The sequence below is a fragment of the Sus scrofa genome, chromosome 18, assembly GCF_054392235.1.
Source record: "Sus scrofa isolate SSC_HxYL_T2T_F1_AM1 chromosome 18, Sscrofa_HxYL_maternal_Yorkshire_Landrace_v2.0, whole genome shotgun sequence".
In the NCBI taxonomy this organism is placed as follows: domain Eukaryota; kingdom Metazoa; phylum Chordata; class Mammalia; order Artiodactyla; family Suidae; genus Sus; species Sus scrofa.
In genome coordinates this window covers 60,251,588-60,265,895 of record NC_139400.1, presented here as the reverse complement: position 1 = coordinate 60,265,895, position 14,308 = coordinate 60,251,588, and the positions used below count along the sequence as shown (strand labels likewise).

General features: G+C 41.9%; 1 protein-coding gene across 23 annotated transcripts in view; it reads right to left on the bottom strand.

Moving 5' to 3' along the window:
• Positions 1–14,308, bottom strand: part of COA1 (cytochrome c oxidase assembly factor 1) — a 123,881-nt gene that overhangs the window by 38,962 nt on the left and 70,611 nt on the right. For 2 of the 23 annotated variants that reach the window (XM_085005921.1, XM_085005930.1), the window contains exon 2: positions 137–384. The exons of 20 other annotated variants lie outside the window; for them this stretch is intronic. The gene's annotated coding sequence lies outside the window, so the exon portion shown is untranslated. Of the gene's footprint in view, positions 1–136; positions 385–487; positions 622–14,308 lie in introns of those variants that run through there. One more of the 23 variants, XM_085005933.1, reaches the window with a different exon arrangement.

Sequence of the window (14,308 nt, the reverse complement as noted above, 5' to 3'; positions counted from 1 at the left end):
TCCCCATCCTGCCCTTCCCCATGCCAGGTCTCCCCTTTCTGCAACCTCTCCTGGGGTGGCTGGAACCAATCCAGGTGCCTAAGTAAGGTCCCTGAAAGCCATCTTCGCAAAAAACAGAAGAGCTACCACTACTTACAAAACACGTGAGAGCTGTACACACGTCCCTCAAAGAAGCGAGAGCTGTCAAATCCTCCTGGCGGAGTGTGCGTCAGGAACAGTCCCGCGGGCACCTGTTTGACAGTACCTGTTACAGGTGCATGCACAGGACTTCCTGCTATGGCCCAGCGGGTTAAGGATCCAGTGTTGCTGCAGCTGCAGTGTAGGTCACAGCTGTAGCTCAGATTCGATCCCTGGCCTGGAAACGTCCATGTGCTGTGGGCGTGGCTGAAAAAGAAAAAAAAAAAAAGTGTACATGTACATACCCAACAACCCAGAAATTTCCCCTCCAAGACATACGTATAATCGAAAAACATACGGACATACACACCTCGAAAAGCACATGGAAGCGTGTTCGCAGCCGTATTGGGTACTGTGCATAATTAAGAATGTCCTCAATGACAGGATGGAGGACAAAACAACTGCTACACATTCACACAAGGATGCGCAACACCACAGTGAAAGTGAAAACGCGAGAATAAACCTCAGAAATACCAGACTGGCTAAGAGAAGTCTAGAGCCCAAACACTGCACACTGACTGACTCTCTGTACTTAAAGTGCTTTTCCTCCTAAAGGTTTATGGGGGGGGGGGTTATAAACACAACAGAGAATGGCACCACCACCAAAGCAGGGGAAGAGACCTCAGCCTCCACCTCCCAATAAAGAACAACAAGTTGGGAGTTCCTGCAACAGAATCAGAAGCATCTCTGCAGCACCAGGACACAGGGTTTGATCCCCTGCACAGGCCTGGCACAGTGGATTAAAGGATGGCACTGCCACAACTGTCTGATCATCAGATCTGATCTGACCCCTGGCCCAGGAACTCCATATGCCACAGGGTGCTGGGTGGCAGGGGGAAAAACGGTAAGAAAGAACAACAAATTAGAGAGCAATCCATGGCTCCTGGAGAGCTCTGGAATCCACTTAAGACGCATCAGCAAAATAAACAAATGAATTGAAAATAAAAAAATAGAATGTGTACGTGTATGTGTAACTGGATCACCATGCTGTCCAGTAGAAAAAAATTCTACTGGGGAAATAACTATTTTAAAAAAAGAAGCATCAGCAACATAGTGGATGAAGAAGCCTGAGAATAACCCCACAAAAAGGTAAGAAAGAAGTTTCATTCTACCTGCACCAACCCACCCCCCAGGGCAGCACTACCCAGTGCCAAGAGGGAACTCGCCCAGGGGAAGGAGCGCTCCTTGCCAGGAAATGGAAAGTGGGTGAGCGACTAGCCTCCCCAGCCTTTCAGGGCACTGCACACAGAAACGGTGCAGTCTCACCCCACTACGACCAGCAAAGCTGACGTGTACAGAGAGGCAGGAACAGGAAGAAGGGCTGGGGCCACCGACATCCGCCACGGGGCGGAACTAACACAGTCCCCAGCGGGCTGCTCTGCACACTATGCGGGCAGTGTTCACCTCTGAGGAAGACAACAGGCCTGTGGACACTACAGACCCGCAGCCGTCATCACTGAGGACCTCGTTTCGGACCCCAGCAGACTGCTTCAGCGCCGATGAAACCAACAGCCGGCACAGGCGCCCTGGACCTCCTGCAGATTTCACTGCTGACACTTTCGCCCACAGTCTCCCCGCTCACAGACACAGGGCCCGAGTCCTTCCCCATTCCCTCCCCGGCTCCCCTCCTCAGTGCAAGCAAGACACCAGCACAGGCCCTTGCAGCTGACCCCCACTGCTATGCCGGCCCCTAGGGCCAGTCCTTGTAGCCACACATGGGCACACCAACGGCTAAGGCCCGCATGGCTGCTCATGGGCCCAGCTAAGGCTCCGACTCCTGTCACTGGTCTACACAGCTGTAAGTGCTGGCAGCTAGCTGCTGAGGGCCACCGGCCCCGACTCCCATCGCAGGCCTCCAATGCGCCACACATGCCCACAGTAAGCCCCTGAAGCTACACAAGTGTATGGTGACGGCCCGGGCAACCACAGCTGCTCAGGCACCCAGAGCAGGCCTCAGCTCCTGTCACTGGCCTGTATGTCACATGTGCCCCAGCACTCACACCCCCGCACCTGTAGGCCTTAATTCCAGAGACCAGCTCCCAAAGCCATGCACGTCCCTATGGCTACTTCTGAAAACTCACTAGTAAGCTCGAACAGTCAAGTCTCCTAGAGTAGGCCCCAGACCCTGCTGCTACTGCACCTCTGACCTTGTCATCATGCATGTATCTGCAGCCAATCCTGCCCACATAGACACCTGCAGACAGTCCTCACAGCCAAGCATGTGCACACCACCAACTTCACCCCCCGCCCACCTGTCCTGATACCTCGCTGCTGGAGCTACGGGCACCACTGAGGAATTCAGCAGCCCTTGGACTGAATTTCACTGTGGACCCACTCCAGCTCTCGCCAACCATCACATGGTCGCTGATGTAGTGGACTCCTGCCGTTTGAACTGACAAGATACCACCAACCGCAGGGCCTAGAGGTGCCACGTGCCCCTGCACTTGGCACCCTACACCACTAGACCCAGACTGACAGCACACTCTAGTGTGCCCCCATCTGCAGGTGAAGGTCCTTCCTTAGCGAAGTCAGTCCATCAGGCCTAGAAGTGACTGCTTCTTCAAATACACAGATACTGTGAAAGGCTACAGTAATCACAGAGAAACAAGGGGAAATATGACACCATAAAAGAATTATAGCAAAATTCCAGCAACTAACCCCTCGAAAAGGAAGAAACACAAATTACCTGACAAGGAATTCCAAAAAATTGTTATGAAGATGGTCAGAGAGCTACAAGAGAACTCAGATAAACTATTTAAGGAAAATGGGAAAATAAGAAAATGAAAAGTGTAACAGAAATAAATTTTTTTTAACTTTAAAAAAACATTAAAAAAAAAGCCAAACACATTTTGGGGCTGAAGAATTCAACAGAGAACTTCAACAGCAGACGATATCAAACAGGAGAAAGAGTCAATGAGCTCCAAGGTCATGGAAATTATCCAATCCGAGGAACAAAAAAATGAAATGGCATAAAGAAAGTCTATGAAGCATACGGGGCCCCATTAGAAGAAATAAATGATATATTCCAAGAGTTTCAGAAGAAAAGCCAGAGAAAGGGCAGAAAGCTTTGCTTAAAGACATAATGGCAGAGAACTTTCCAAATGGGGAGGGACTTGGACATCCAAGTTCCTGAAGCTCATAAATCTCTAAACAACTCTACTCAAAGATACCTTCTCCAAGACACATAATAATATAACTTTGAAAATTAAGAGACAAAGAGAGAATCTCAAGGGCAATAAGAGAAAAGAAGCTTGTTCCCTACAAGGGAACCCCCATAGGCTATCAGCGGCTTTCTAAACAGAAACCTTACCAGCTGGGAGAAAGTAGGATGATATATTCTAATGCCAAAAGAAAAAAATGACAACCAAAAATCCTTTATCTAACCAAGTTGTCCTGAAGAAATGAAGGAGAGGGGAAAAATGTTCCCAGACCAAAAAAAGCCCGAGGGAGTACATCGTCACTAGACGCGCTTTACCAAAAACGTTTTTGCGATCCCTCGAGCTAAAAAGAACACTACAGCACAAATGAAAGCACACGAAAACATGAAACACACTGCAAAGTTAAGCAGTCAAATTCAGAAAACTCTAAGACTGTTATATATTCATATATTAATTAACTCTAGTATAAAGGTTAAAGAACAGAAGTATTAAAAATAACCGTACCTGTAATAATTTGATAATGAATATACAATATAAGATGTAAACTGTGACAACGAAAACGTAAAGAGTTCAGGGAGTAAAAGGGTAGTTTTGGGGAGTTCCCGTCGTGGCGCAGTGGTTAACAAATCCAACGAGGAACCATGAGGTTGCGGGTTCGGTCCCTGCCCTTGCTCAGTGGGTTAAGGATCTGGCGTTGCTGTGAGCTGTGGTGTAGGTGGCAGACACGGTTCGGATCCCGCGTTGCTGTGGCTCTGGTGTAGGCCGGTGGCTACAGCTCCGATTAGACCCCTAGCCTGGGAACCTCCATATGCCGCGGGAGCGGCCCAAAGAAATGGCAAAAAAAAAAAAAAAAAAAAAAAGACAAAAGGGTAGTTTTGCTGTATGTGATTGATGTTAAGATTGCAGTACCTTTAAAATAGACTATTGTACCTATAAGATTTATTACAAAAGCTCATGGATATTACAAAGCAAAAACCTACAAAGATACAGAAAAGATTTAAAAAAAAAAAAAAAAAAAAAGGAATAGTCCCCATTGTGGTACAGCGGAAACAAATCTGACTAGTATGAGGATGCAGGTTCAATCCCTGAGGATGCGGGTTTGATCCCTGGCCTCATTCAATGGGTTGAGGATCCAACATTGCTGTGAGCTATGGTGTAGGTTGCAGACATGGCTCAGATGCCACATTGCTGTAGCTATGGCACAGGCCAGCAGCTGTAGCTCCAATTAAACCCCTGGCCTGTGAACTTCCATATGCCGCGGGTGTGGCCCTACAAAGCAAAAAAAAAAAAAAAAAAAAAAGATAGCTAAAGTGTACCACCATTAAAAATAACCCACTAACTGGGAGTTCCCGTCATGTGCAGCAGAAACAAATCTGAATAGGAACCATAAGGTTGTGTGTTTGACCCCTGGCCTTGCTCGTGGGTTAAGGATCCTGCATTGCCGTGAGCTGTGGTGTGGGTCACAGACGTGGCGTGGATCTGGCGTTGCTGTGGCGTAGGCCAGCAGCTGTAGCTCCTATTGGACCCCTAGCCTGGGAACCTCCATGTGCCATGGGTGTGGCCCTAAAAAGACAAATAATAATAATAATAATAATAATAATAATAATCCTCTGACAAAGAAGAGAGCCGAGCGAGAGAGGAAGAAAGGCAGAAAGGAACAACAAAATATCCAGAAAAAAAGGTAGTAAGATGGCATTATTATGTAATTATTATCTACAAATAATTATTCTAAATGTATATGGATTAAATTCTCCAACCAAAAGAAAAGAGTGACTATATGCATTTAAAAAAAAAAAAAGGACCCAACTGCGTATTGCTTCTAAGAGACTCACCTGAGCTTTAAGGACACACATAGGTTCACTGTGAAGGGATGGAAAGATGATGCACACAAACAGAAATCAAAAGAGAACAGAGAAAGCTATACTTACCTCACACAAAATGGGCTTAAGTCTATTAGCAAGAAACAAAAATCACTATATAGGAATCATTTAATCACAAAGACTTAACAATTGTTAGATTTCGCTTGCGGTGCAGCAGGTCGAGGATCTGGCATTGTCACTGCAGTGGCTCAGGTTACCACTGTGGTGCAATTCAATCCCTGATCCAGGAACTTCCACATGCCAGGGGTGTAGCCAGAAACAAACAAAAACCCCAAAGACTTAACAATTGCACACACATACATGCAACCAACATTGGAACACCTTGCATGTAAAGCAAATGAACAGCTCTGAAGGAGAATGTAGACAATAAAATAATTGTAAGGGACTTTATCCTCCCAATTTATACTGAATAGATGATCCAGACAGTAAATTAATCTGGAAATACAAAACCTGACTATACTTTACACCAAATGGACCTAACAGACATATACAGAACATTCTACCCAACAGCTACAGAATATATCTTCTTGTTTGTGCATGGAACAATCTCAAGGATAGATCATACGTTAGGTCACAAAACAATTCTTACCATATTTAAAAGGACTGAAACCATACCAATCTGACCACAATTCTATGAATTAGAATAAAATTCTGGAACTGGAAAATTCACAAACATGTGGAAATTCAACAACACACTCCTGCACAACCAATGGTTCAAAGAAGAAATAAAAAATTATCTTGAAATAAACAAAAAAAAAGAAACACAACATAAATTATGGGATGCAGCAAAAGCAGTTCTAAGAAAAAGTTTGTGACAGTAAATACCTACATTTAAAAAAAAGATCTCAAATAAACAACCTAACTTTATACTTCAAGGAATTACAAAAAGAAGAGCAAACTAAGTCCAATATTAGCAGAAGGAAGGAAATAACAGAGGAGAAATGAAAAACAGAAAGGTTCAACAAATTAGGCAGTTTCTTGAAAAGATAAATAAAATTGAAAAACCTTTAGCCAGACTAACTAAAAAGAGACAGAGTAGTCACCAACAAAATTAGAAATGAAGACGTCCCCTGTGTCTCAGTGGGTTAAGGATCCAGCACTGTCACTACATGGCACTAGTCACTGCTGAGGCAAGACTTTGATCTCTAGACCGGGAACTTGTGTATGCCACAGATGCGGAAGGAAGGAAGAGAGAGAGAGAGAGAGAGAAAGAGAGAGAAAGAAAGAAAGAAAGAAAGAGAAAGGAAGGAAGGAAGAGAAATGAAAGAGAAGACATTACACTGAAACTGTAGAGATACAGAGGATCATAAAGACTGTTATGAATAAGTTTATGCCTCCAAATTAGATAACCTAGAAGAAATAAAATTTCCTCGGAGGAGAGGGAGGAAGTGGGGCGGACTGGGAGTCTGGGGTAAATAGAAGCAAACTACTGTATTTGGAGTGGATAAGCAATGAGATCCTGCTGTGTAGCACAGGGAACTGTAGTCACTTGTGATGGAACATGATGGAGAATACTGTGAGAAGTATGTATATATGTATGATTGGGTCACTTTGCTGTATAGTAGAAACTGACAGAACATGGCAAATCAACCATGATGGAAAAAATAAAAATCATAAAAAAAAATAAAAGTTCCTTAGAAATACATGCTTACTAAGAATGAATCAGAAAGAGAAAATCTGAATAGAGCCAACAAGAGTAAAGAGAATGAATCAAAAACTTCCCAACACAGTAAACCCAGGACCAGAGGGCTTCACTGGCAAATTCTATCAAACATCTAAAGAAAAATTAATACCAATCCTTCTCAAACTATTCCAAAAAAACTGAAAAGGAGGAAACATATACAAACTCATTCTACGAGGCCAGCATCACTCTGAATCCAAGGTCTGATATGGACACTACAAAAACAGAAAACTCTAGACCAATATCTCTGATAAATGTAAATGCAAAAATTCTCAACAAAATATTAGCAAACTGAATTTAAGAACACACTAAATAGATTACACACCATGACCAAGCTGCATTTATCCCTGGAATGAAAGGATGGTTCGCCATTCACAAAATCAATAAACGTAATACATCACATTAGTAGATGAAAACTAAAAATCATAGAGCATCTCAATAGATGCAGAAAAGCATTCGACAAAACACAACATCCTTTCATGATAAAAAACCCCAGCAGGAGTTGCTGACATGGTTCAGTGGGTTAAGAACCCAACTGGTATCCATGAGGATGCAGGTTCAACCCCTGGCCTCGCTCAGTGGGTAAAGGATCCAGCGTTGCCGTGAGCTGTGATAAAGGCCACATATGTGGCTGGGATCCCAAGTTGCTACGGCTGTGGTGTAGGCTGGCAGCTACAGCAGATTCAACCCCCAGTCTGGGAACTTCCCTCTGCCATGGGTGCAGCCCTAAAAAGCAAAAACAAAAACCCCTCAGCAGGCTGGATATAGAAGGAACACATATCACATGATAAAGCCCATAAATAACAAACCCGATGCAACTAGACATTATCATACTAAGTGGTGCAACTAGACATTATCATACTAAGTGAAGTAAATCCGAAAGAAAAAGACAAATACCATATATCACTTATATATGGAATCTAAAATATGGCACAAACGAATCTATCTACGAAACAGAAACAGACTCATAGACATAAAGAACAGACTTGTGGTTGCTAAGGGGGAGTAGGGAGAAAGTAGGAAGGACTGGGAGTTTGGGGTTCGTAGATGCAAACTGCTACGTCTAGAATAGATAAACAACGAGGTCCTACTGCATAGCACAAGGAACTATTTCCAACCTCCTGGAACAGACCATGATGGAAAAAAATATTCAAAAGTATAAATAAATATATGACTGAGTCACTTTGCTGTACAGCAGGTATTTGCACAACACTGTAAATCAACTACACTTTAATTTAAAACATAAAATTTTAAATTTAAATTAAAAAACAAACCCACAGCTAACATCATACTAAACAGTGAGAACCTGAAAGCTTTCCCTCTAAGATCAGCAACAAGACAAGGATGTCCACTAATACTAGTCCTATTCCATGAAGTACTAGGGACCTCACCAGAGCAATTCAGCAAGAAAAAGAAATAAAAGGCATCCAAATCAGAAACGAAGAAGCAAAAATGCCATTATGTGCAGAGGACACAATTCAGTAACCAAAAGGGAAAAAAACGAAATAACCCACAAAAAATCCAATTTAAAAAATGAGCAGAGGAACTAAACAGACATTTTTCTAAAGACATGTAGATACATTAGAAGATACATAAACAGATAAAAAAAAGACACTCAACATTACTAACAATTAGGGAAATGCAAATCAAAACCACACTGAGATACCACCTCACACCTGTCAGAACTGCTATCATCAAGAGGAAAAGAGGTAAGTGCTGGCGAGCATGTGAAGAAAAAGGAAGCCCTGTACACTGCTGCTGGGAATGTTAAGTTGGTTTGGCCACTACAGAAAACAACATCCAATTTCCTCAGAAAATGAAAATGAATGTACCATAAGATCCAGCAATTCCACTTCTGGGAGTATCTCTAATGAAATGAAGCCACCGAAGAGATACATGCACTTCCACGCTTGCTGTATTATCGTTCACTATATCCAAGATAGGAAAACAACCTGAGTGTGTGTCAGCAGACGAGTGGATACAGAAGATATACACTTGACACACAGACTCACACTCAGTGGAGTACTATGCGATCGTGAGAAAGGATACTCTGCCATTTGTGACAACATGGGTAGACCTTGAGCTAAGATACACCAGACAGAAAAAGATAAATAAGACAAATACTGTATGACGTTACTTACATGTAGAATCCAAAAAAGGGCAAACTCATAAAAACAGAGTAAACTGGTGGTTCCCAGGGGACTGGGGATTAGAGAACAGATCAGAAAGGCTCCAAACTTGTAGCAAGTGGCAAATAAGGCCCGGAGAGCTGATGCCCAGTATCGTGAACAGAAGCAATACTACTGTACTAAATAATCGTCAAACTCACTGATAGACAAGACCTTAACTATTTCAACCACATCAAGAAATTATAATTAGGAGTTCCCATCGTGCCTCAGCAAAACGAATCTGACTTGTATCCATGAGGACTCAGGTTCAAACCCTGGCCTCACTCAGTGGGTTAAGGATCTGGCGTTGCCACGAGCTGCGGTGTAGGTTGCGGACGCGACGCGGCTTGGATCTGGCATTGCTATGGCTGTGCTGTAGGCCAGCAGCTACAACCCCAATTTGACCCCTAATCTGGGAATGTCCACGTGCCATGGTGTGGCCCTAAAAAGACAAAATAAAATAAAAAAATTATATGACATGACAAAGTGCTAATCATTGCTACAACGGCAATTGTATTACAACATAAACATATCAAATTGATTGTTGTACATCTTAAATTTATAGAATGTTATATGTCAAATACATTTCAAAAAAGACAACAAGGGTTGGTAAGGCTGTGCAGAAACTGAAACTCTCATACACCGCTAGTGGGCACATAAAGTGGTGCCCTTGCTGTGGAAAACACAGAGTTACCATACGACCCAGCAACTACACTCCTAGGTATATATATTTAAAAGAGCTGAAAACAGAAATCCAGCTTATACAAGAATGTTCAAATTGGAAGAAAATAACTCTTATACCCATAGCTACCTAAGAAATTGTATCCAGAACATATAAATAAATAAATCCTACAGACCAACAAGAGAGAACAAGCAACCCAAAAGAAAAGAATGAGCAAGAAATATAAACAGATATTTCACAGAAGACTTACGGCGGTAAGCACATGAAAAAGTGTTTCATCTCATTAGTTTTCAGGGAAATAACATTGTATACCCCTAAGAATGGCAAAAATCAAGAAACATGAAAATGCCAAATGTTGACAAGGATGCAAACCATTGGGAACACTCACATACTGCTGATGGAATGGAAACCGATGGAACCACTTTGAATCACAACTTTGGATATCTTGTAAAACTCAGCATTCACATATCCTAAAACCCAATAGTAACAGTATCGTTCAAAAAAAAAACAAAATAAACTGGAAACAATTCAAATGCTCATAGGAAAGCAAATAAATAAACACACGATGGTACATTAGCACAAAGGAATATTAATAATAAAAATGAATGAGCTCCCATTAAAGGCAACATGTAGAAACATGAGTATTTTTTAAAAAGGAAGAATTCACAACATTGTTTTTATAAAATCTCAAAAACAAGCAAAACCAAGCAATAAATTTCTTAGGGATACCCGAATTTGTGATTTTTAAAGCTTATTTTAAAAAAGCAAAGAAATGGTCAACAAAATTGAAGACAGTAGTATTTCTGAGGAGGTCAGAGGGTAGAATGGTAGTACAGGTAAGACTCAACCTCGACCCTCTTAGGATCTGCAGTTGGGCCTGAGAATTAAGCTTATTTAGGACAGATTAACAAGAGAAAAGCACACACTTTATTTTTACACGTACATGTAAGTCTCCACACGAAAAATCAAGACCCAAAGAACTGGCAAAACCTAAGCACTTATTTATTATGTGATAAAGGGGAAGCAACTGAGGGAAAGAGACACAGCAAGACTAAAGGCAGATAGGAGTTATTTTAACAAGATTTGTTTCTACAGAATATTCACTCTCATTCTTGCTCCAGCGCTAAGACTGTTTGTTCCTGGTATAGGGACAGCATCTTTCCCAGGTGAGTTTTCTCTGCTGCTTTCAGGAAGAAAAGGGGAGGGCCAGTCAGTCATGGCATCCTTCTTGCACCTGCCATTTTTCAAGTGCTTTTAGGTCAAAATCATCCCTACGCCAAAATGGCATATTTGCCATTCTTCAACAGCATTGGTTCTCATGCTGTTCTTACATTGGGTCATCCGTTCACAAAATCCATAACTTACATATGTGACACATACATTCTCTTGCATGCATCAGATAGTACATATTTCTTTGTTTGGTTGGTTTGGTTTGGGTTTGTTTTTGTTTTTTCGCTTTTTAGGGCTGTGGTACAGCATGTGGAGGTTCCCAGGCTAGGGGTCAAATCAAAGCTATAGCTGTGGGCCTACACCACAGCCACAGCAACACTACATACCTAACCCACTGAGTGAGGCCAGGGATCTAACTCGCATACTCACGGATACTAGTCGGGTTCATTGCCGCCAAGCCACAATAGGAATTCCAGAACACATTTTTAAAATGCAAAAAAATTTTTAAAAAAATGTTGAGGGCCACACCCGGGGCATATGGAGGCTCCTAGGCAAGGAGCTAAATCTGAGCTGTAGCTGCCGGCCTACACCAGAGCCACAGCAACGCCAGATAGGAGCTGTGTCTGTGACCTACACCACAGCTCATGGCAATGCCAGATCTTTAACCTACCAAGTGAGGGCAGGGATCAAACCCACATCCTCATGGACACTAGTCGGGTTCATTAACCGCTGAGCCATAATGGGAACTCCTAAAATATATTTTTAAAATATAAAATAATTATGTATTAACTCTGTGCCAAAAATATAGTAAATGCTCAAGAAATATTAAGTTTTTACTGTGAGGGGGAAAGTACTTCCATAAAATATTACAGAATTCAATTATATATATGCTGCATGGTCTTAATCAAATGGGATTTATTTTTTATGGATAAAAAATAACTTGAGGAAATAAACCAAAATGCTCACAATGACTCCTTCTGGATGATGAAAGGCAGAGAAAATTACCTTTTTCTGGATCTTTATACTTAATTGTATTTACAGATCTTCTGCATTAGGTAAGCATGCTTAAATTACTAAGTGGTCGCAGAACCAACCAGAAGAGTCGGTGAATACAATGTCTGATGCATGTTATTTATGCACATGCCTGCTGTCTTCAGTATTATCAAACTACAAAATGGTTTGCTTTGCCATTTTATCCTAGCAAAGTGACTCAAAGGCCAATACAGGATATATGCTAAAGGTCCCACACACACAGTCCCTGGTGTCACTCTCCATAGCTTATCTAATCCTCGCCCAGCATCCCTCCAAAGACAAAGCAGAAACATAGCGGGGAGGCTGAATACCTACCCCGCTCTCCATTAATCTCTCTAGGACTTCACCACCCTGGTTGTAAAGCCCAGACAGTACTGTTAGGAAGAATAATGGACCTAATGTCACAAAAGGCATAAAAGTGTAATCTGTAAAAGGCAAGACGGTTTTGAGTGGTTCTTATTTATCCTCCTAAACTTGGGAGTATCTTGGGGGCATAATCAGGTGCATCAGAGGGACTACCAGAGTTTCCTAAATAAAAAGAGGATCCGTAACGGCTTCTTAAACAGAATTTTTACATGTCTGCCTCTTCCCCCACCCGATAATAGTTCTGATACTTCTGGTTTATAGATTATAAATCTTCAATGACTAAGAGAGTCCTTGATAAAAATCAAAACTATTCTTAAAATTCAGCTATGAGTGAACTCTTGTTCTGTTTTATGTGTTAGGTTTTCCTAAGAAGACTCTTTACCTGCCAGGAGGAACTGTGTCACTTGTCTTGGAGTCAATATAGCACAACGTGTGGCAAGGGGTAAGCATTTAATACACAACAAAGACTCTCTTGTTTCAAAAGGGAAAGGGCTGTATAAAGCTTTAAGGAAGTGTTGGGAGTTATCACCCTAACATATAAAACGGATGATTTCGCTGTGGGCAATGTGATAATAAGCCACTCCTTGTGTTATAAAAGAATGGACTCAGCAGCATGCTTGGGCCATGACTTCAGCCTGACGTAACCCTCAAACTGCAGAGTGTGCCTGTGACAGGCGGCCTGAGTCAAGGACAAGGTGTCCTTAAGGAATAGGCTTTACTGAGTCCGCCCCTGGAGGAGGAAATACGCACAACTCGGTATCCGGGCTTTTACCTTCAGGACTTTAAGGGCAGGCGGCCTGGGCTCACTCTCATCCCAGCCAGACAGTGCTCTCTGCAGAGCCGAACCCTGGCACAAGTATTAGGTATTGCTGATACGTGGATAAACGGACAAAACGCCTTGGCTGAAGGTCGTTTTGAAAGGTAAAGGTCATCAGCAAGTTTATTTTTCAACAAATACGACACTTTGCGTTTCTCATCGATACCCGCTCTATAAGAATAGCTCTTCGTGGTTTTCCTTCTTCCCCAACACACATAACACATGACATCGACAAGCACAGATGCCCTGCCAAGCTACAGAACAAGCAAATATGTTAAGAGTAACTCTATCTTTTTCTCCCCTGGTCAGAGAAGCAGGGAGAAAACTAGTACAAGACATAAATCCACCCTAATTGGTACTGTAAAATTAAAGCAATGAGAAACTTTAATTCAATTCTTAGACGTGACAAACTACCTGCTAGATGCCTCATAACCGATTACTATTCTGAATTAGAGGGGAATAATATCACAGGAAGTCAGATTACACTTTAAGGGGGCACAGTGCTCCGCTGGTACTCAGTTCAAGAGGATTTACATGAAAAATCTTACCAAGGGCCCGTATAATGAATCTGGGCAAAGCCAGATGTTAGTCAGTGGCCCACTGGTACCACTGGAATAAATACCACACTGCCTTGCTGATTCCTTTCGTATTAACAGCCCCTCAACAGATTTCTGAAAACTACTACCCATGAATGCTGACTGCTTCTAGCGCTCACGTTTGGGAACCCCATACTTGCCTACTCATGAACAAAGAAATCTTAAAGAAAAAGAAATTTCCAAAAGAAATAAAATGAACCATTAGCAGTGTATCATTTGATGACAGCAGGATTAATATTTACTTTGTTACTAAAAAATTTTACATAGGGAGGTTACCCCGCCATCCACCTAATTAAACATGATTAAATAGGTAACATTTTAAAATTGGGATCTAACCCTTACTCATTCACTATTGGGTGAAAAACCTAGAGCCACTAGAAAGAGAAGGAAATGCTTTTATATTTCCCACATTCTTGGGAGAAAGTTAGGGGTTTTGTTTCTCTCACTAGCAATTCAATTCTAAGTAAGATTTATAACCTAAGAGATGAGATTTAGACTAATGGATTATTTGGTTTTAAAAAAAAAAAAAAAAAAACTTATGCTGATAAGCTGTACCTTTTTCCCATGAAAAGTGCAAAAAT